The 24,428-nt window shown below is 43.5% G+C and overlaps 1 non-coding gene across 1 annotated transcript; it reads left to right on the top strand.

Annotated features, from left to right (window-relative positions):
• Positions 1 to 10,938: 10,938 nt before the first annotated feature.
• On the top strand, positions 10,939 to 11,011 carry TRNAK-CUU (transfer RNA lysine (anticodon CUU)). The gene has a single exon. It is a non-coding gene; the product is annotated as a tRNA-Lys (tRNA).
• The last annotated feature ends 13,417 nt before the right edge of the window (positions 11,012 to 24,428 follow it).

The raw sequence follows: 24,428 nt of genomic DNA, 5'->3' as shown, positions 1-24,428 counted from the left end.
CGCCCCCCCCCCTTTCTAACCCGCTCATACTTGTAACCAATGATTCTGACCCCGAATCTCCTGGACCCCCTCAGCGGGTTACCCGAAGCAAAGTTAAGGAAGGGAGTTTATACCCCCTTAGAGAAATGCTTGTGCCAGGAGTAGGGGCACAAGGGGAACCGGGAGCGGGGTATGTCGCTGTTCCCCTCAACACTGGAGATGTGAGAGATTTTAAAAAAGAAATGGGGAACCTATTAGAGGACCCGCTTGGTGTAGCCGAACGGGTGGACCAGTTTCTTGGCCCAAATTTATATACCTGGGATGAATTACAATCTATCCTAGAAATTCTATTTACTATGGAGGAACGAGATATGGTCAGGAGGGCAGGTATGAGACTTTAGGACCAGCAACATCAAGTGGGTCCCACAGCAGATCAGAAGCGGCTGTTGGTAAAACCCAACTGGAATAATCAAGACCCAGGCCACCAAACCCACATGGCAGACTTAAGAATGATCAAAATTCAAGGAATTGGAGAGTCAGTTCCCCGAGGGCAGAATATTAATAGTAGTTGTACTCGGGAATAGATCCTGCCACCCCTGTGGGGCAGACATTATTAAAGACTCCGTTTGTGGCTAAGTCTTGGGCAGATATTAGGAAGAAGCTAGAAAAGATCGAAGATTGGCAAGGGAGAGGAATAGATGAATTGCTGAGAGAAGCTCAGAAAGTTTAGGTGGATTCCTACTTGAAGTGGTGGTATTGTTCTCGTTATCAATTTGGATACCCAGATAATGATCTATTTAAATGTCGTTTCACTTCTTCCTGACTCGTTTATTATTCAGTATACCTTTGCCTGCTTGACTTGGTGATCAGAAGGTGACAGCTTAGAACTTTCTGTCCTCTTGGTATTTTAAGGACTGTAGACAAGGATCAAAAGATACTGTGATAGATACAAGCCCTTGGCTAGCTTCAGCAGCTTTTTTTTTTTTTCTTAACAGTGATGAATCAATTTAAATAAGAAAATCGGAGTAAAACATTATCAGAGTGAAAGCAATAGTCCAAGAGGGAAAGAAGTGAGCAGATCTGCAGCTTAATCTGGCTGCCTGTTCTTCAAGCAGGCAGCTCTCTTACATCATTGGCAGGAGTTGGAGGAAAAAAAAAAAAAAAAAAAAAGAGATAATCAGGGTTCTAGCATACAGGCAGGTATATGGGCTGGGGAGCCAAGTTCAAGCTAATTTGCCCCCAGACCACATTCTTTTGGAGCTGCTAATCTGGTTTGTACTTCTTAGCCAAAAGATGGGGAACTGACATAATTGTAACACACTGACTAGGCAGCTCATAAATGTTGTGTCTTTTCCAAAGAAGGAGGATGCTGCTGTGCCCTTTGCAGACTTTCTCCTCAACAGGCCATGGCCTAGAGCTTACCAGTTTTGTAATTTGTGATGTGCTATGTAAACACTGCGCAGCGCGTGTGTGGTATAGCTGCCCAGATGCTTTATTTGATGGCATCTGGAAGTACATGTGCAACAGTCTCGGTAGATTTAAACTACCCTTGCTCTAAATGTCTAGACCCAGTAGGAGTTTCAGGTTGAGAGGAGGCAATGCAGAGTGTGTAACAGCTCAAACATGCAGCAAACTGCATTATTTTAGCCTGAAAACTGTTCTGTGCATTCCCCAGTGCCTGCATGTAATAAAGCTGTGCAGAACATGGATGTTTTATGTGATGTTTACCTGGAGGCCATGGTTTCTTTGGGATCAGAGATTTTCATTCATGGAATGGTTCTGCCTGCTTTAATATGAAGGAAGTGGAATGTTTTTATTGCAAAAGGAAGGGGCATGTGAAGAAGGTTTGCCAGAGGAGAATCCAAGATGAGAAAATGTTTTCTGAAAACTAGGGGGGTCAGGGGCTCTATGTGCTGGGGACCCCAAAGAACAAAGAGCCCTTGATAAAACTTAAAGTGGGTCCTCAGCAACAAGAGGTAGAGTTCCTTGTGGACTCAGGAGCCGAAAGATCTACCATTCAGGCTCTGCCTCCAGACTGTAAAGTATCATCAGAAAAAATCAGTGTAATAGGGGCTAAAGGTGAACCATTTGATGCCCCGGTTCTTCATGATGTGATTGTTGAGTCAAAACGCAAATATGTGATTAGAACATTTTTATTATTACCAGAAGCAGATTATAATTTACTTGGACGGGATCTGATTATAGAATTGAGAATTAATCTGAAAGTAGAAGAAAAAGAACTCAAAATCAGATTATGCCCCCTCACAGTGGCGGATGAAGAAAAGATTAACCCAGAAGTATGGTATACCCCAGAGACAGTGGGTAGATTGGATATCACCCCCTCTGAAGTCACCATTAGAAACCCAGGGATCCCGACTAGAATCAAACAGTATCCCTTGCCGTAAGAAGGCAGGAGAGGCTTAAAGCCTGAAATAGAGAGACTCCTTAATCAGGGGCTATTAGAACCTTGTATGTCACCTTTTAATACTCCAATATTGCCCATTAAGAAGGCAGATGGGAGTTACAGATTAGTGCATGACTTAAGAGAAATCAACAAAAGAACTGTAACCAGATTTCCTGTAGTAGCAAACCCCCATACTTTACTTAATCAATTGAATCCTGAAAATCAGTGGTATAGCGTAATAGACTTGAAAGATGCTTTTTGGACGTGTCCTCTAAAAGAGGAGTGTAGAAATTATTTTGCTTTTGAATGGGAAGACCCAGATACCTTTAGGAAACAACAGCTGAGGTGGACAGTTTTGCCTCAGGGTTTTACTGAGTCCCCTAACCTCTTTGGACAAGCCCTCGAACACATCTTAAAAGATTATAACTTGGGGGAAGGTGTTACTTTAGTACAATATGTAGATGACCTTCTGTTAGCAGGAGGCAACCCAGAGATGGTACGAAAGGAAAACATTAAATTGTTAAATTTCTTAAGCCTCCAAGGATTAAAAGTATCCAAATCTAAATTGCAATTTGTAGAAGAAGAGGTGAAGTATTTAGGTCACTGGATCAGTAAAGGAAGCAAGAAATTAGACCCAGAGAGGGTAAATGGAATTCTTTCTCTCCAGGCTCCCAAAAAAACCCCAAACAACAGGTTAGGCAGCTCCTTGAACTACTGGGGTACCGTAGACAATAGATTGAAAATTATAGTACAAAAGTTAAATTTTTATACCAGCAATTAACAAAAAATGGGTTGCTTAAATGGACCCCAGACGATGAAGAAAAATTAGAAAAATTAAAAAACTGATTTAGTCAACGCTCCAGTATTGAGTTTACCAGATATAAGAAGGCCCTTTTATTTATTTGCCAATACTGAAGATGGCACGGCATTTGGGGTATTAACCCAAGAATGGGCTGGGAAAAGGAAGCCTGTGGGATACATATCTAAATTGTTAGACCCCGTAAGTAGGGGATGGCAAACATACCTCCAAGCGATAGTGGCAGTGGCCTTGTGAGTAGAAAAGGCTAATAAAATTACATTTGGGAAGAATCTGAAGGTGTTGACTCCTCATAACATTAAGAGAGTGCTTCAGCAAAAAAAATGGACAAATGGATAACAGATGCCAGGCTCCTCAAATATGAAAGATTGAAGTAACTAGTCTTCAAAACCCAGCACAGGATCCTCTAGAGTGGTAGAAGGAAAAAGAAAATCAGGTTATACAATTATTAGTGGAGCCACCCTAGAGGTAATAGAATCAGGACCACTGAGTCCTAGCTGGTCGGCTCAAGCTTGTGAACTATATGCAGTACTAAGAGCGTTACAGATTTTAAAGGAAAAAGAGGGAACCATTTATACAGACTCTAAGTACGCCTTTGGAGTAATTCACACTTTTGGAAAAATTTAGGAAGAAAGGGGACTCATTAATTCACAAGGAAAAGGGCTAATACATGAGTCTCTAATTATCCAGACTCTCCAAGCATTAAGAGGTCCTAAGAAAATAGCAGTAGTGCATATAAGAGGACACCAACAGGGAACCTCACTACAGATCAGGGGAAATATTCTAGCTGATCAAGAGGCAAAACGGGCTGCACTACTAGCATTGATGGTAACAGAATCAAACACAAACGAAAAAACAGACCCCACCAAATTAGGATTCACGTTTACTAACCAAGAGAAAGAAAAATTGAAACAAATGGGAATTAATGAAAAACAAGGGGAATGGGAATTACCTGATGGGAGGAAGGTTCTCCTGAAGACAGTGGCTTGGAGAGTTATGAAAGATTTCCATACTAAAACTCACTGGGGAGTACAAACGTTAGTAGATCAGTTTGCTATTAAATACATGTGCATAGGGATTTATAATGTTACTAAGAGAATAATAAAAAGCTGTTTAACGTACCAGAAAATTAATAAGCACCAAGAGAAAAGATTCAAGGGGGATGGGATTTGGCATACAGACCATTTGGAAGAATTCAAATCGATTTTACAGAACTACCAAAAGTAGGACGGTACAAATACCTCCTAGTGTTGGTAGATCATCTCACTCATTATGTGGAGGCCTTTCCCACCACTCGAGCTACAGCAAATACTGTGGTAAAAATACTCTTGGAAAACATCATCCCTAGGTATGGAAATATGGAAGTAATTGATTCGGACAGGGGTCCCCACTTTGTGTCTAAAGTAATCAGAGAGACATTGACTTCCCTGGGGACCAAGTGGGAATTCCACACTCCCTGGCATCCAAAAAACCTCAGAAAAAGTAGAAAGAATGAATGGGGAAATCAAGAAACAACTTAACCAAATTGATGTTAGAAACAAAGATGTCTTGGGTTAAGTGCTTACCCCTAGCACTTCTGAATATCCGGACCCAACCCTGAACTGATACTGGAATATCCCCATTCGAAATGCTATATGGTATGCCCTATGATATGGAATTTCCCACTGATCACCCAGTATTGGAAAAAGACAATTTGCAACCATACTTAATAAACCTCATGAATAGGAGAAAAGAACTACGCAAAAAAGGGATGGTAGTACAGAGACCTCCATTAGAAATTTGTATGCACTCCATAAGACCTGGAGACAAGGTGTTAATAAAAACTTGGAAAGAATCCTCTCTTACCCCTCGTTGGGAGGGACCGTTTCTTGTTATACTCACAACAGAGACTGCTGTCCGGACTGCTGAAAAGGGATGGACTCATGCTACCAGAGTGAAAGGACCCTTAACGCCTGATCACTGGGAAGTAGCTGAAACATCAGAGGATCTGAAACTAGTGTTGCGAAGGAAGAAGGACTAAATGAATTTTGTAAAACCCCTAACTGTGTTTGTTATCCTTCTGTGTGTTTTAAATGCACTATTTGTGAGGAAAGTTGGTGGGCACACTGCGTCCACGGCTATTCCCCAAAGGAATACTGTGCCCAGTGCTATATAAGAGAAAGAAAATTAACCAGTCGAACCTTACGAGTGGGGGTATCAACAGGAAAAATTGTAAAGGAGTCCCATGAATGGTGGACTATATTTATAAAAGGGATAAATCCTGAAAAAGGGTGTGTGCATACCAATGAACCTAAGCCCCATAACGTGAATATAGTACAAACTCTTTGCAAATTCCAAATACTCCAAGTGCCCTGTACGATCCCACAAGTAAAAGCCCGGAACTGGGAGGCGTTTAGGTGTCGACAACGAGACCCTAACCCCCGAAAAAATACGACTGCTGCCGAGAAGATGGAAAGCCCCGCTGCTCTAAGGAATGGAGTAGGCAGAGGAGGCAGAGACGTATGGAGAGGGGAAAATAAGAAAGGCCTCGAAGCAACCAGTTCAGGTGATTGTTGTGGCAAGGAGAACTGGAAAGTATGGGGAAGGAAAAGATCTGAGCATGCAAATCCTGTCGCAAGACAGAAAGGGGACACGTTTGTACAATTGGCTAGTAATTGGAAGATGAACCCACCAACTCTCCTCACTATAGTAGTCATTTGGGCTGTGGGAGAAATCGCAACCCCAGCCTATACTCAGGCCTTAACCCACCAACCGATACTACCTCACCAAGTTTGCCTCAAGAAAGTGGGGCAAAGCATTGTTAGTTGTGTTTTGATGTGAAGCCTCCATTTTATGAGGCCCCTAGTGTTATTATTAATTGGGTTAACTTTCAGACCATGTATATTTAACAAGTTTGTGATGTGTTAAGGAGATTTGAAAAACAAAATTAGTTAAAAGAAAAGGGGGGAATTGTAATAAAACATATATGGTATTTGTTATTCAAATCTCAAGGGGAAAAAGAAGTTGTAGTCAGGATGTTGTGGCCGAACAGTTTTGTAATTCTCTTATGTAAGTAAGAAATAAGATATATGTATATAGTTTCTATTGTTAAAATCAGTTGTTAGAAGGGAGCTAAAATGGCCCCCATCTTCAAGCCACTACAAAAACACCTGTGCTGAGTCATCACTCCTTCTATGATGGAAACCTGAGAAAAGCCCGTGAAACTTGTTTACACCTTTGCAGACCCCTCAGGGTACGCCCATCATGAATATGGATGAAGCCTACACTATAAAGGGACTCGGTTCTGTCCTGTAAGGTGTGTGTCTTGGTAGAGCAGAGACTCCCGGCACACCCAGCGCTGTTTTGCTCACTCGCCGCTTGCTAATAAAATTTTATTGATCACTAAAAATTGAGAAGTGGTTATTTCCCACTAAATTACAATTAATCAATAACAAAGACAAGGGGCATCCTTACCTGACAGAGTCATGCACCCAATAAAAAACATAAATAGACCCAAATAGTGACCTATTGGATCTAGACATAAATCTAGATCATGTTTTCCTACATGTTTATTGCATCTTATCCATCTTGATGCATTTGCAGCAAAACAATTCTGATCAATTGCGAAGAGCAAGAGCAACAATTCAGTTGAAAAGGAGACTATAACTGTTCTAACCAACTGAAGCATTGGACATTTAATCATACATTTACACTTTCAAAAACCTGCACAGTTTTACTAACAAACCTTTTCATCCTCCAATAGGAACAGTGGGTGGTGCTACATGTTTGCAGAAGAAAGTCTCCTACCTCTGGAGTACACCTCTAGAGAGGCTAGATGCAAAAGTAACTAGCCTTTAGGATTATGTTTTTTCATGTGAAGAAAACACATGCAACTAATATATGATACATGAGACATGGAGAAATACTATTCTGAAGCCCACACTATGCATCCCTTTAAAACAAAATGAAGGTTCCCTGAGCTGTATTTTAAGTTTTTTCAGCATTTAAATCTCAATACCAGTTGAAGATACTCATCATTTCTCTGCCTTTGTGATCAAGTCTTGCACCTTCTGCACCAGACAAGCTGTGACATCAACATCAGTAGAGGTAGGACTAGGACGTTGCCTCTTCTACAAGATGATACAACAAAAAAACCACCTGAGCTCATAAGCTCATAGCCTTCTACCACAAGACAGCTTGCCTGGGTCCAAAGCTAGGTGACAAAAATAAAAAACTGCTAAGTTTTAGATTTCAGGAGTAACAGATGTCTTTCCCCCCCTTCCTCCTCCATGTTTTCACTTCAAATTTCCTTCCTACTATTTAATCACACCTGCTTGTAGCAAGAAAATACATTGACTGCTCAGCAGTTTACTGATGTAAACCAATGAACAGTGGATTTTCTATGGTTTGTCCGATGCACAGAAAATGTAGCCTACTAAAACTACCAGATGTACAAGCAGTGAGTTTCAATCAAGCTGATAATATTTAGATCTTGATTTCTCCAGATACTTGATTTAATCTCTACTGATAGCTGATACATAAATAATAGGTTCAGCTGATGATGATTCTTGCCCTAAGGTACTCAAAACGGAAGTTTTGAACTGTGATGGTTTAGTCCCTGCTGGGGTCTGAGACCACGCGGCTGCTGCCCCTCCCCCACAAAGGGAGTGAAATACAAAGCCCCGAGGCTGAGATAAGGACAGGTTTAATACAACAGAGCAACAGCAACACAACAAACAACAACAATAACAGTGATAACAATGAACAGAGCAAGATATATATACCGATACAGCAGTGAGAGGACCGGCTGCGCCAACCACACGATCACCGCTATGGCGCCAGGACGTGACATCAGCATGGTATATGAATAACCCGGCTAGAGCTCCCCCCCCACTGCTGGGGAAACTTAACCCTATCCTGGCTAAACCAGGACATAATCCACCCCTTTATTCTATACCATGTGCGTCACATCCAGCTGCCATTTAGCAATTAGCATTGACAAAGAATAATTAACAAAAGCACAGTATAACTCACGGTGTGTTTTCACCCACAATCAAGTCCCCTTGTGGTACGCATCGGACCACTCCATCCTTCTGCATCACCCACCAGGTGCACCCAGGTCCTTGAGCAAAAACAATCCCATGGATGGGTTCGCCTTTGCCCGGCACAGGACTAACCCAGACCATTTTTCCCAGCAGGTCCCTCATGCGCACCACAGGGACTTTATCCCCGTCCACAACACGTGGAAGTTTTGACTGAGCCGGGCCAGCTCGATTGGCAGATCCTCTTGTGTTGACTAACCAAGTGGCCTTTGTCAGATGTGTGTCCCAGTGTTTGAAGGTTCCACCCCCCATTGCTCTCAATGTAGTTTTTAACAGTCCATTGTAGCGCTCGATCTTCCCAGAGGCTGGTGCGTGGTAGGGGATGTGGTAGACCCACTCGATGCCGTGTTCTTCTGCCCAGGCATCTATGAGGTTATTTTGGAAGTGAGTCCCATTGTCTGACTCAATCCTCTCTGGGGTGCTGTGTCGCCACAGGACTCGCTCTTCAAGGCCCAGGATGGTGTTCCGGGCGGTGGCGTGGGACACTGGATAAGTTTCGAGCCACCCAGTGGTTGCTTCCACCATTGTGAGCACGTGGCGCTTGCCTCGGCGGGTCTGTGGCAGTGTGATGTAGTCGATCTGCCAGGCCTCTCCATATTTATATTTCATCCATCGATCTTCATTCCGCTGGGGCTTCACCCATTTGGCTTGTTTGATTGCAGCACACGTCTCACATCCATGGATGATCTCTGCGATGGTGTCAATGGTGAGGTCCACCCCTCGATCTCGAGCCCACCTGTATGTTGCATCTCTGCCTTGGTGGCCCGAGGTCTCATGGGCCCACCGGGCTATGAACAGTTCACCGTTACGCTGCCAGTCCAAGTCCACCTGAGCCACCTCGATCTTAGCAGCCTGGTCCACCTGCTGGTTGTGTTAATGTTCATCAGTGGCCCGACTCTTGGGTATATGGGCATCCACATGGCGCACCTTCACAACGAGGTTCTCCACCCGGGCTGCAATATCCTGCCATACTTCAGCGGCCCAGACGGCTCTGCCCTTGCATTGCCAGTTGTTCTGTTTCCATTGCTGCAACCACATCCACAGGGCACTTGCCATCACCCACAAGTCACTGTAGAGATAGAGCCTCGGCCACTTTTCTCGCTCAGCAATCTCCAAAGCCAATTGGGTGGCTTTCACCTCTGCGAACTGGCTCTATTCACCTTGTCCCTCAAAAGCTTCAGTGGTTTCTCGTGTGGGATACCACACCGCAGCCTTCCATCGTCGATGTTTTCCCACAATGCGACAAGACCCATCAGTGAACAGGGCATATCGCTTCTCCTCCTCTGGCAGCTCGTTATATGGTGGGGCCTCCTCAGCACGTTTCACCTCTTGTTCTGGTGACATCCCAGCATCTTTGCTGTCTGGCCAGTTTATGATCATTTCCACTAATCCTGGGGGGTCGAGGTTCCCTATTCGCGCCCGTTGTGTTATCAACGCAACCCATTTACTCCACGTGGCATCTGTTGCATGATGTGTGGAGGGAGCCTTTCCTTTGAACATCCATCCCAGCACCGGCAGTCGAGGTGCCAGGAGGAGCTGTTTCTCAGTGCCGACCACTTCTGAGGCAGCTCGAATTCCTTCATACGCTGCCAGTATCTCCTTCTCAGTCAGGGTATAGTTAGCTTCAGAGCCTTTGTATCCCCGACTCCAAAAGCCTAGAGGTCGGCCTCGGGATTCCCCATCTGCTCTCTGCCAAAGGCTCCAGGAAGGGCCATTCTCTCCGGCTGCGGTGTAGAGCACGTTCTTCATCTCCTGCCCTGTCCGGACTGGCCCAAGGGCCATTGCCTGGGTAATCTCCTGCTTAATTTGTTCAAAGGCTTGTTGTTGCTCAGGGCCCCATTTAAAATCGTTCTTCTTGCGGGTTACGTGGTAGAGAGGGCTCACAATCAGGCTGTAGTTTGGGATGTGCATCCTCCAGAACCCCACAGCGCCCAGGAAGGACTGAGTCTCCTTTTTAGTGGTTGGTGGGGCCATGGCTGTTATCTTGTTTATCACCTCCATTGGGATGTGGCGACGCCCATCTTGCCATTTTATTCCTAGGAACTGAATCTCCCTTCCAGGCCCCTTAACTTTCTGTCGCTTGATGGCAAAACCAGCCTTCAGGAGGATTTCAATTATCTTCTTTCCTTTCTCAAAGACTTCCTCAGCTGTGTCCCCCCATACAATGATATCATCAATGAACTGCAGGTGTTCTGGAGCCCCACCTTTCTCCAGTGCAGTATGGACCAGTCTAAGGACAAAAGGAGAAGGTGTGTTAGAGCAATCTGTTAGGTGTAATTTTTCTGGTTTTATTTGTATTTGTTTGATAAGAAACGTTTGCAATGCTGGCCAACTTGCTTGCGTGGTGGGGCTGGATTAATCCTTATATCCATTGTGCATTCCCAGTGCTGATATTTGTTTTCGGTGGAAAATGTGTCAAGGGTCTTGTTTTGCTGTACTGGCTGCAGCCTGCTTATAATATGCTTGTGTCACTGCTTTTGGGGGTGAACTGGTACCTGTTTGCTGCCTGGGCTTTTGTTAGGGGTCTCACCCCCTCTATAGGTGAGCCAGGGGAAAAGATCCTCTCGGTTTTTGAGAGTTTTAGCTATCCCTGGAGAACCCAGGCCAGTGTACTTGCGGCACTGTGCTTTCTGAATGTCTGCCAGATCTTGTTTTGGGCCTGGATAGCTCAGTTGATAGAGCATGAGACTCTTAATCTCAGGGTCATGGGTTTGAGCCCCACGTTGGGCGCCAAAAGTTGTGGTGGTTTAGCTCCTGCTGGGGTCTGAGACCACGCAGCCGCTGCCCCTCCCCCACAAAGGGAGTGAAATACACAACACAACAAACAACAACAATAACAGTGATAACAATGAACAGAGCAAGATATATATACCGATACAGCAGTGAGAGGACCGTTGGCTGCGCCAACCACACAATCACCAATTCTTCCCGGTCGGTGATGTCAGCATGGTATATGAATAACCCAGCTAGAGCTTCCCCCCACTGCTGGGGAAACTTAACCCTATCCTAGCTAAACCAGGAGAGAACCTAAACCCATAAATGTCTAGGCTGTTTCCTTGCATTCTCATCGTATCACATTATTTTCTTTCTGAATGATAATGTAATACGACCCCTCCTCACCTCAAAATGCATAGTTTTAAGACCAAAAATGTCATACAGAATTTTTAGCATTGTAAAAAAACCCTTCTACTTTTGAAACATATTTTTCTTTTTCTTTTTCAGAAAATGCTCTCCCTCTCTCTGTTCCTGTGAATTTTGAATTATTCTTTCTTCAGGATGGCACAATTTTAAGATGACAATGTGCCAATTGAGGCATGGACTCTCCATTGAAGTGCAGAAGGAAAGACCCTTTATTATTACAATAGTACATACTTATGCTCTGGTTAAAGCTCTTACTTCATAATTAGCAAATCAGCAATTAGACAGCTATCAACCTTTTCTCCTATCAGCATAAGACCACTCTAACACGCGCTGTGCAGACCAATCAACTTCTTGTTCACGCGCTGTTCACGCAGCGGTAACTTCTCACAGTTCAGTACTTTCCCACAGCTCAGTGTTGCAGCTGTCCGTTGTTTTTCCCTGCCACCTTGGCACAACTCAGCAGTTTCTTATCTTTCTCCCAAGGCCTGTTTCTCATCAGAGCCTAGCTGCTTCTCAGAGACTGTACAAGGCTGACATGCCGATGTCTCCCACACGACAAGTGTCCTGTCCAGAGCAGCCAGACACTTATTTGTAGGGCACTCTTCCACAAGATCAGAGCTATGGGTTTAGCCTCCCTCTGGCTGAAACAGGTCTTTTCCTCTCCAGGTAATTCGTCTATCCATTTGCTTGTAGTGTTAAAAGGTAGGCAGCCACTTTTATTAGGATTTTAAGAGAAAGCAGATTTCCTCAGTTCTTCAAAAGAATAGTTGTGGTGGGTTGACCCTGGCTTGATCCAAGTGCCCACCAAAGCTGCTCTATCACTCCCCCTCATCAGCTGGACAAGGGAGACAAAATATAATGAAAGGCTCATGGGTCGAGATAAGGACAGAGAGAGATCACTTAGAAATTACCATCACAGGCAAAACAGACTTAACTGTGGAAATTAGTTTAATTTATTGCCAATCAAAATAAGAGTAGGGTAATGAAAAATAAAAACTAAATCTTAAAACACCTTCCCCCCACCCCTCCCTTCTACCCGGGCTCAACTTTACTCCTGAATTCTCTACCTCCTCCCTCCGAGTGACGAAGGGGGACGGGGAAGGGGGATTGTGGTCAGTTCATCACATGTTGTTTCTGCCACTCCTTCCTCCCCAAGGGGAGGACTCCTCACACTCTTCCTCTGATCCAGCATGGAGTCCCTCCCATGGGAGACAGTCCTCCACAAACTTCTCTGACGTGAGTCCTTCTCACGGGCTATAGTTCTTCACAAACTGCTCTAGCGGGGGTCCCTTCCACAGGGTGCAGTCCTTCAGAAACAGACAGCTCCAGCGTGAGCCCCCACGGGATCACAAGTCTGTCCAGCAAACCTGCTCCAGCATGGGCTCCTCCCTCCACGGGTCCACAGGTCCTGCCAGGAGCCTGCTCCAGCACGGGCTTTCCATGGGGTCACAGCCTCCTTTGGGCGCATCCACATGCTCCAGCATGGGGTCCTCCACGGGCTGCAGGTGCATATCTGCTCCACCGTTAACCTCCATGGGCTGCAGGGGCACAGCCTGACTCACCATGGGCTGCACCACGGGCTGCAGGGGAATCTCTGCTCTGGTGCCTGGAGCACCTCCTCCCCCTCCTTCACTGACCTTGGTGTCTGCAGAGTTTTTTCTCTCACATATTCTCACTCCTCTCTCTGGCTGAAGTTGCTGTTGCGTAGCAACTTTTTCCCTTTCCTAAATATGTTATTCCAGAGGCCCTACCACCATCACTAATTGGCTCAGCCTTGGCCAGCAGCGGGTCCGTCTTTGAGTCAGCTGGCATTGGCTCTATTTGACATAGGGAAAGCTTCTAGCAGCTTCTCACAGAAGCCCCCCCCTGTAGGCTCCCCCCTACCAAAACCTTGCCATGCAAACCCAATAGATTTAGATTTTAGCAGGTATTTATAATAAATTTTATTTTAATAACATTCTTTCACATTTTCTCAATTTTTGTTAATTTCTGAAACATCATTGTTGCTTTCTTCCTAAACTTCATTCACAATGAGGACTTCAGTCCTAAATTTCTCATATGATCAGTCAATTACAATTTTTTACCCTTTATAGAAGTCCTCGGGAGAGAATACCTAGAAATTAATTTATCAGATGCTTCAGGCTCAAACAACAACTAATATACCGATAGTTTAAAAAGCATTCTTTTGAAGACCTCTTTTATAAAGGAAGAACATTATTCACTGTTCATCAGTGTATGTCTGGAGAAAAGGATATTTCAATACATTGCAGATTGCTGAGAACAGAAAGTATATTTTAAATAGTAAAACCACCACACTTCTGTCTAGAGAGGGACAGATAATAAAGGCTTTTCATGGTGATTTATACAGATTCTGTTAATCTTAGCTGAATGCTCAGGCCTGATCAAAATTAGTCCTATACTTGCTGCTGGACATAATTTTCTGCTCTCTCCACTTTGATTTCTCCATGGGTGCTCTGTGAGTACCCTCCTCTCCTTCTGGTGGATGATAGCCCATAAAATACAGATGGTAAGTGGGTGTAAGAGAGGCAATCCAGGGGCTCCTGAGTCAACAGTGGAAGACTACGGCTCAGGCTAGCATGCTTTCTTTTCTTCCTTAGGCATATATATTTTCAATAGCAAAATATTAGAAATTTCAGGGTAAGAGATGTAGGCACTAGGAAGACAGCCTTACCATATGGAAACTAATAAAACAATGGTCGTCTGTTTTCTAAGTTGTTCACTACTTACTGCTAACTTGTTCCAGGCCAGTTTAAAAATGCTGCTTGTGGGGGGTGACCATAAAATAGAACATTTTGTATTTGTGGCTCACAGTGATCTAAGTGGGTTGCAACTCAAAGAAAGTATATTAATTTTTCATCTTTCTGTATTCAGCCAACTGAAAAGAATGATGCTCTGGAGACCTTCAGTCCCAGTCTAGTCTACAAACACTACATGCAGAGAAGAAGAAATAAATTCCACTTAGAAAACAGTCAGACTATGGGTCCTTCGATTTCCTGCTACTAGTATCTATATTTAATGAAAAAAGATCAACACCCATAATAAAAGGCATGCATACACTAATAAAGAAAAAGGAAATTCCTAAAATATAAAAAAACCTCTCCCAAATGCCTTGCCTAACTGTCCAAAACCCATAGACGAATGAGAACAGGCTTTGTTATTTCATTATTTTCAAAAATAAGTAATGCTGATCTTTTCGTGAATGGTTCGTTCCGTGATTCCTAGGTAAAGAAAGGAGGTTCCCATGGCAAAAATTGCACTACCTAAAGACTATAACTAACTACTAGGTTTCTGCTTCTTGTGTGATGGCTTCAGGGAGCTGTAGAAGAAACAGTGTTGATCCTAGCACCAACATTATTAACTGTGCATTAAATTAATCTAGCATGCTTCATGATGCTGGGTTGAAGACAATATTGCTTGATAACATTTTTTTCAGACCTGTCTATATGTTGTTCATCTCATCACTGTCAACTTTAATGTTAGGATATTTCCAACAAAATATTTCAGCAAACTATACTGAATTAAAATATACTGGCTATGTGGATATAAATACTTCTCTTAATAGAGGACATAAATTCAACTACTGTTACACAATTTATATATTAATAATGGTAATGAAAAGATGGAAGTAAGGGAAAGAGTGTTGGAAGAAGTTCTAATATATGCATGTAGCTTTTCTTAGCAAGCTTTGAGGAAATATTTTTACAAAGGTTTGTAATTAATTTTCAGTAGTTATATGCATTAGCTCTTTGGGGGCTTTGATCCTGGATTGCTCCACACCAATATAAATATTATTACAGACACAAACTGTTGCTATGAAGCTCTCTATAAGAAAAGTCAGACTAGGGATGCATATGTTTCCACATTTCTCAACTTTCTTGACACTTCTTTGCAATTTCTATGAGCAGCAAAGGAACAGTAGGTGTTCATTGTCATAGGGGAGTATACAGCAACTGATCATAAAAGAGCAGAGGCATCTAAGAGTAAAATGCACTTTGTAGTAGCTTTATTCATGTTTTTCTAGAACTAAAGAGCAGCTGTTCCAATTAACATGATTTTTTTTTCCTTTTTGTTGTTAGAGCTTTTGAATTTTTCTTGAAACAAAGAGATACTCACAAACTATATGAAGTGCAATCAACAGCAAAGTTGAACTGAGGTTAGAAAACATTGTAAATATTTGAGTTTTGTGAGTAAAAGAATGACCATTATGTAGGTCGTCTTGCCACTGAACGAAACTGTTTCCATTATATTGTCCTTTTTACTGCACTGTATGACCTTGAGTCTGCAAAATGTGATGTCTCCTCTTTCCCCATTTTGGAAATTAATAAAATGTCTTCCATGCCTTCCAAGAAATCTCCCAAGATCTTAACTTCCAGATTGAGGGAAAAAAAGATACAAAATAAAATAATTTGCACAAGTTTTTACCTCTTTCAGTTAAACAACTTTTTTTTTTTTTTTTTTAAAAAAAGGATGCTTCTGGATATAGACAGAAAATAGATGACTAGCATTATGGAGTCTGAAGTCAAAAGGGCCATTAGCATCATTAGCCTGGCTTTCTGTAAATCACAGGTAATTAATATTTAACACACTTCTGTACTGAGTCCAGTAACTTGTATATTCATGTAGAGTATAAGTTATTTTTGGTTGAAAAATTATCCTTTTTTTCACTGGTTGCTCTAATGACGGATCACCTGCTCTCTTAAAAGTGTCTTATTTTCTCTTTGACTTTCCTTGGATGCAGTTTAGCTTACCCGAGACCTGAAGTTATATGAGACTGAAGAGGTTATTTTATCCTCTTGAAGGTAACTTCATTTTCTAATCAAGTCAAGAAATTTCTTAAATATTAATACTGATTTAATTAACTGCACTTAAAGTAACAGACCCGCATATCTGCTACTGGTTCCTTCAGTCCTATAAAAAAAAAAAAACTACTAAACACTGTGGAAAAAGGTGCTAGAGTTCTGTAGGACAGTGAAAACTGGTCTGAGTCAGAACTGTGCAGTTTTTAAATGAAAAAAGTTACTGCTAGGCCATTGAAAAACATGATCTTAGACCCATATTAGAATCTGAAGCATGTGGGGGATTGTTTTGTGTTTCTTTTTTAATCTTTTGTGGTATGTATTTGTCAAATAATATTAACATTAATTGCTGATAAGAGGCTGGAATTAATTACTATAGCTGTGTTGAAGCCATTGGATTTTGGCTGACATGCACCAGCTAAAGATCTGACTTTTAAATCCCAGAACCTTTCCATTCACACTGAAACCAGGGATCTTTATTCCTGTCATATGCTTTTGTGCAATTCATCATGCCACATCCAGAAGTATCTTTCCTTTCAAAAGCTGTCAGCACTTTCTGAAAGTTTGCTGGTTATTCTGTTAAAAGTTGCAGAGGAGAGGAAACAAAAAGCAGATTTATAGGTTGCAGTTTATTTTTTCCCAAAATTCCATTTACCCTACACTTAATAAGAGCCCACCAGAGCACTTTCAGTTTGCTAACATATGTTGGAAAGTTCACAATTATGCATAAAAGATCCCATTTGATATTTCACAGAACAATCACATAATGTGTCCACTTTCTCTTGCAGGAAGGCTGACTGAACATGGTACATTTGGTGCTAAAAAAGTGATAACTATGAAGATTTAGGCTCCTATTTCTTTGGGACACAATGTACTCTTGAGTGTTATGTTGGGTTTGTGTGTGTGGAGGGGGTTTTTGGTAGCAGGGGAAGGGGCTACAGCAGCGAGCTCTGGGAGAAGCTTCTCAAAGCTCCCCCGGCTCCAAGTTGGACCTGCCTCTGCCCAAGGCCGAGCCAATTAGCGATGGTGGCCACAGCTCTGTGATAACATATTTAAGAAGGGGAAACTGGGAGGAGGAGTGGGAGTTGTGAGGAGTTGTTGTGAGGGAGACACCTATGCAAACACTGAGGTCAGTGGAAGAAAGGGGGAGGAGGAAGGGGGGGGAGGTGAAGCGGAGGAAAGACTCCCCTGCAGCCTGTGGTGAGAGGGCAGGCTGTGCCCCTGCAGCCCACAGAGGTCACTGGTGGAGCAGATGCCCACCTGCAGCCTGTGGAGGACACCACACTGGAGCAGGTGGCTGCACCCAAAGAAGGCCAAGACTCTGTGGGAAGCACCTGCTGTTGTAGTTCAGCACTGGGAGGACTGCAACACATGGGAGGGACCCACACCAGAGCAGTTCATGAAGGGCTGCATCCTGTGGGAAGGACTCATGTCAGAGAAAGTTTGTGGAGGAATGGCTTGCGTGAGAGTCACACCACTTTGGAGTAGGGGAAAAATGTGAGGAGTCCTCCCCCTGAGGAGGAAGGTGCTTTGGGACTGACTGCACCCCCTATTCCCTGACCCCCTGTGCCACTGAGGGGGAGGAGGTAGAGAAATCAGGAGCAAAGCTGAGCCTGGGAAGAAGAGAGGGGTGGGGGGAAGGTGTTTTTAATATGTGGTAATACTTCTCACTGCCCTACTCTGTTTGTTAAGTGGTGGTGGTGTTTGAATTAAATTGATGTTCTTTTTCTTCCCCTGAAAAAGTCTGAGTCTGTCTTTTGCCCATGACTATAATGGGTGAGTCATCCCTCCCCATCCTTATCTCTGTTCTCGAGCCTTTTGTATTTTTTCTTTCCCATTCCTGAGGGGGAAGGAGTGAGAGAGCGACTATGTGGTGCTCAGTTTCCCTCTGGGCTCAAACCAGGACAAGTTTTTATGCTCATGTGCCTTGTCTGTATTCACAGAGCAGGGCCAGTCAGGGAAGAATAGTGGTTGAGCTAGGATAGGGAACAGAAGCAACCAAAAATGGACTTTGCCTGCTAATTAGTCTGAAAAAACTGTACTTGTTCACTGTGTGATGGCTGCTAATTAGTACATCTACTGCAGTGTACTAAAATGGCTTGGCTTCTAGAACTGAAAGCACCATACTTTGTAGACACAACATCTAATAAAATAAAGATCTCAGTGCTTCATTGTGCATGTGTTTTTGATAAGATTAATATTTAGCTGATACAGTTTTTCCATCATGACCAATGAAGCTCAGGGAAAGCCATTTTTGCAGGTACCTCATGAAGACATTAAGCATTCTTGCTTCATTACTCACAAAGTAGTTATCAACCACATTCAAATTCAGATAGTTTTCTTGAGATGGAAAGTTCAAAAGAGGCATTTATAATATGAAATGCTTTACGAGATGTTCATGAAGTATTTTAATGAAATGTTTTAAATGCTCTTGCTCCATGTCTTCATCTGCTTCTTGTTTAATTAGGATTAAAATTCTAAAAGTAGATTTGAGTGGCTCTAACCTGCGGCCCTGAAGTTTGCCAATCCTTCTGGGGTCCTACGTCACATGTCTACACAATGTCTTTGCATATGTAGGACAATGTATAGCTGTATAGTCAAATACTATAGTTTTTATGGGCACCACAGATAGCTTTTGCTGTGCAAACCCTCCTTGCATCCCTGATAGGCACAGTTATTCATTGTCCATGGCCACGAGGCCATCCTCTCACTCTCAAGTTTGCCAGAACTCATCTGCAGGTTTACAAGCAAAGTTCTGCTTAAATTCTAAGAGTAAATGAATATAATTAAAGTCTAAGCAAAATTGTTCTCATTCTAATCTTAGCTTGCATCTTACTACTTCTGTTTCTGATATAGAGAAGGTTTAAAGACTAGAAAGCTTGTCTGTTGTTGCGACTGTACCACTGATTCAACAGCAGATATTACCCCTCACAACATAACTCAGTACATCAGGATTTAATTTAAATATAAATAGTCAAATAAAACTAGCAGAGGTGATTACTCATAGTGATGAAAAAGATAATGAGAACATTTTTTCTGATATGAGAACAGCAATACAGTGACAAATATCAGGTATCTGAGGATATGGCTAGGCATTTATATTAATTTTGCCTTAATCTTCTGTTTGACTTCAGACAACCTGAGCTATGAATGTTTTTGGAAACTAAATGTCTCTGACACCTAACCTGTCAGGTTTGATTCCTGTATAGAGTATAGTTACAGCCTATATTTCTATCAGTGAGCACTGAAAAATGCAGTGCAAGCACCGATAAAAACTGGCTCTTCTCAAAACCCTAAAGCAAGTTTCTCAAGCAACACCCTGATAGCTTTACAGGTTTTAATTGGTGCATCTTCCCTCTGCTTCTCTGACCTCTTTTCCATCTCTGTGTGATGCTTGCATGAGCATTTGTGCAGTTACGGGGTGAACTGAACTGGGGAGCTGATCCAGATGCAAAGTAACCATGAACATTCATCATTTAGCTTAAGCAGTACTGTTATTAAATACTGAACCACATTCAAAAATAGTTCTTTTGCATAAGTCACAAATCAGAAGGATCTCATCAAAACTTGTTATGTTACAGACATAAATTCCAGCAAGAGAAAAAATATACGTGCATCCTTTGCCTGCCCAAATATCCACCACTGACAAAGCTCATGCAGCAGGAGTAACTTCCTGGCTCAGAGGCACCTATTCCCTTTACTTTTTCCTCTGGATTTGACTTTTTGATAAACTTAAGCTTCTGAATAAATGGGGAGTCCCAACTCTTACCTAGTGCTTTTGAGGGTCCTGGTTCATTTCCAGTCGAGCATATTACATGGAGTAGGAAATGTAAGGGCTAAGCCTTGATAACAGCTCAGTATTAATGGTTTGGACTTCAGTGCCTTAATGAAATGATGTAGCTTGAAAAAACAGTTCAGAAAACAATAAGAAGTATTTTTCCTTCTGAAAATATCTCATCATATTTACTGGGACCCAACACTTACATTTTCATACATTTGCAGCATCTGGCTTTAATCAGCTGGTTGAAGACTTGGTCCAAGGACATAAGGACTTGTGGTTCCAGGAACATAAAGACTTAAATGCTTGTGGTGAATAAGAGCACAATCTGCCTTTCATTAGAGTCTTTGTAACAAGTATGGGCAATCTGGTGGACCTAAGCGGATAGTTTCTATTTTCTAAGTCAGTCAGTCACCCTGTGAGACTGCTCTTGTGCTGCTTTGTTAGATGGCTCACAAAGAGCACAGCATAGAAAGTGGCTGTACTCAACCACCCTGCAACCTTTGGGACATCAGTCCATTCAGACTATCAATCAGTCACATTCCCACTGCATCAGGAACAGTTGCCTTCTCACAGCATGTCTCCTATATCTAAATATAACATCTGGGAAGGTTCTGCCAGTACCCATCCCAAAGCAGGGTTTCTGGAGGATGGAAAGCACTCATATCTCATTATACCTCTTTAAACAAGGGGCCCTAAACTAGCCTCACATTATTATTTGGAGCAAAACTGTAGCAGAGGAAAGAGCTAGCAAAGATATCCCAGGAAGGATGCTGTACCCTCAGCAAGCTCATGTTGGTTGGAAGCTGGTGGGCAGGCAGGGAACAGTTGCTTCTAGTCACATAAAACATCACTGATTTCTTGTCAGAAAAGTTTAGCATTATTGTGATTTTTCTGACATCAATGTCATGAAAGCTTCAAATGTTACCACACACAATTAATAGCAAACTTAAATGCTGAGGTTACTGATCAGCTTCCTGAAGTGCCTTAAATGTTACACAGGGGAATTAGAAAAGTAGACATTACCAACAGAGTAAAACAAATGATTAAAACTACCTACAAAAAGGACCACAGCTTTTCAGGACAACTCAACTGTTTTTCTAGGATCAGGTTATGATGCTGTGGTGGTTTGACCTTGGCTAAATGCCAGGTACCCACCAAGTCGCTCTATCACTTCCCCCCCTTTCCCCTTTTTTTCTCAACAGGGCAAAGAAGGGAAAGAAAATAAGATAGGAAAACAAAACAACCCTTGTGGGTAAAACAACAGCAGTTTTAATATAAGCAAAGCGAAGCAAAGGTCCGTGCGCGGAAGCAAAAAAAAGAAAACAGATTTATTCTCTACTTCCCATGAACAGGCGATGTCGGGCCTTCTCAGGAAGCAGGGCTCCAATACGCGTAGTGGTTGCCTCGGAGGACCAAGGGTGACCCCGCCCCCTTCCTCTTTTTTCCCAGCTTTATACTTGAGCAGACGTCATATGGTATGGAATATCCCTTTGGTCAGTTCGGGTCAGCTGTCCTGGTTGTGTCCCCTCCCAAGATCTTGCCCACCCCGTCCCACTGTGGGGGGGAAATGTCGGAAAGAGCCTTGGTGCTGTGTAAGCACTACTCAGCAGTAGCCACAACACCAGTGTGCTATCAACACCCTGCCAGCTCCCAACATAAAACACAGCACCATGAGGGCTGCTACAGGGGAAAACCAATTCTGGCTCAGCCAGACCCGGTACAGTCTCCACCCCTTATTCCATACCATTTACGTCATGCCCAGGTCCCACATAACACTCATTTATTCATTCCGTAAGCTTTCTTCACTCCTCCAGATGTTCAGTGACTTGGCTGCCATCTGTCAAGATGGATGTTCAGGACAGGAGCAGTATGTTTGACTGTTGGACTCCAGCACCGGCTAGGTTTGGGTCATCATCGCACGTATCTGGTTCACTCTTCGTCGTTCCTACTTCCTCCATCACTTCCTGCAACATACAACTCAACCCACAGATTATTTCCCCCCCAAGGTTAAATGTCCTTGAGGCACACACTGAGTAGCCCCATTCTCCCTCATTACCCACCAAGTACATCCAGGTCCCTGAGCAAAAACAATCCCACGAGTGGGCTTGCCTTTTCCCAAGGGAGGAGCAATCCACACTGCCTTCCCCAGCCATTTCCCTGTGTGTACTACAGGGACCTTATCTCCTCCCACAGTATGAAGGGGTTTTGTTTGGGCAGGACCAGGACGGTTAACAGATCCTCTGGTATTAATTAGCCAAGTGGCTTCTGCTAAATTTATATCCCAGTGCTTCCATCCCCCATTGTCCAATGCTCTCAACATAGTCTTCAACAGTCCATTGTATCTTTCAATCTTTCCAGACGCTTGTGGGTAATAAGGGATGTGATACACCCACTCAATGCCGTGTTTCTTTGCCCAGGAGTTTATGAGATTATTTCGAAAATGGGTTCCATTGTCTGATTCAATTCTTTCAGGAATACCATGTCGCCGTAAAATTTGCCTTTCAAGACCTAAGATGGTATTTCGGGCAGTGGCATGATTTACAGGGTACGTCTCAAGCCAACCAGTAGTTGCTTCCACCATGGTGAGTATGTAGCGCTTGCCTTGGCGTGTTCGTGGCAATGGTCCAATATAGTCTATTTGCCAGGCCTCACCATATCGAAAACTCAGCCATCGCCCTCTGTTCCAGGGAGACTTTACTCGTGTGGCTCGCTTGATTGCAGCACATGTTTCACATTCATGAGTGACCTGTGAGATGGCCTCCATGGTCAGGTCCACCCCTCGATCACAAGCCCATCTGTATGTTGCATCTCTCCCGAGATGCCCGGATGTTTCATGGGCCCATCGAGCTACAAATAGCTCACCCTTGCGCTCCCAGTCCAGGTCCAGCTGAGCTACTTTAATTTTAGCAGCCTTGTCTACTTGCTCATTGTTTTGATGTTCTTCGGTGGCACGGCTTTTGGGCACGTGGGCATCTACATGACGTACCTTTAGAGCCACGTTTTCCACTCGGGCAGCGATGTCCTGCCACAGTGCAGCAGCCCAGATGGGTTTACCTCTGCGCTGCCAATTGGTCTTCTTCCACTCCTGTAGCCACCCCCACAGGGCGTTAGCCACCATCCAGGAGTCAGTGTAGAGATACAGTACTGGCCACTTTTCTCGTTCAGCAATCTTTAGGGCTAGTTGGATCGCTTTTACTTCTGCAAACTGATTTGACTCGCCCTCTCCTTCAGTGGCCTCAATGACTTTCCACTTCCGATGGTTTCCTACCACACAACAGGATCCATCAGTAAACAGAGCATACCACCTTTCATCTTCTGGTAATTCGTTATATGGTGGTGCTTCTTGGGCACGAGCCACCTCCTCAGGCAGTGCTCCAAAATCTCTACCTTCTGGCCAGTCCATGATCTCTTCCAGGATCCCTGGACGGTTGGGTTTTCCCAGTCGAGCTCGTTGTGTGATTAACGCTACCCATTTACTCCAGGTAGCACTGGTTGCATGGTGTGTAGAAGGGATGTTTCCTTTGAACATCCAATGTAGTACAGGCAATCGCGGTGCCAAGAGGAGCTGTGCTTCTGTACCAACAACTTCGGAAGCGGCTCGAATCCCCTCATATGCTGCCAGTATCTCCTTTTCTGTTGGAGTGTAATGGGCTTCTGATCCTCGATATCCCCGGCTCCAAAATCCTAATGGTCGACCCCGAGTTTCACCTGGTATCTTCTGCCAGAGGCTCCATGTGAGGCCATGCTCCCCAGGTGATGTGTAAAGTACATTTTGCACATCTGGTCCTGTCCGAACAGGCCCAAGAGCTACCGCCCGAGCTATCTCCTGTTTGATGTGCTCAAAGGCTTGTTGTTGCTCAAGACCCCACTCAAAATGGTTCTTCTTTCGGGTTACTTGAGAGAGAGGGCTCACCAGCTGACTGTAACCTGGAATGTGCATCCTCCAAAATCCCACAAGTCCTAAGAAAGCTTGTGTTTCCTTCTTGTTGGTCGGTGGAGACATAGCTGCTATCTTGTTGACAACCTCCATAGGCACATGGCAGCGTCCATCTTGCCATTTTATTCCCAAGAACTGAATCTCCTGTGCTGGTCCCTTGACCTTGCTTTTCTTTATGGCAAACCCAGCTCTCAGAAGAATCTGAATTACTTTTTGTCCTTTCTTGAACACTTCTTCTGCCTTGTTGCCCCACACAATGATGTCATCGATGTACTGTAGATGTTCAGGGGCATCACCCTTTTCCAGTGCAGTTTGAATTAGTCCATGACAAATAGTGGGGCTGTGCTTCCACCCCTGGGGTAGTCGATTCCAGGTATATTGGACACCCCTCCACGTGAAAGCAAACTGTGGCCTACACTCTTCTGCCAAAGGAATTGAAAAGAATGCATTGGCAATGTCGATTGTGGCGTA

Source organism: Strix aluco, chromosome W, assembly GCF_031877795.1.
Source record: "Strix aluco isolate bStrAlu1 chromosome W, bStrAlu1.hap1, whole genome shotgun sequence".
Lineage (NCBI taxonomy): Eukaryota > Metazoa > Chordata > Aves > Strigiformes > Strigidae > Strix > Strix aluco.
This window is presented reverse-complemented; position numbering and strand designations above follow the sequence as displayed.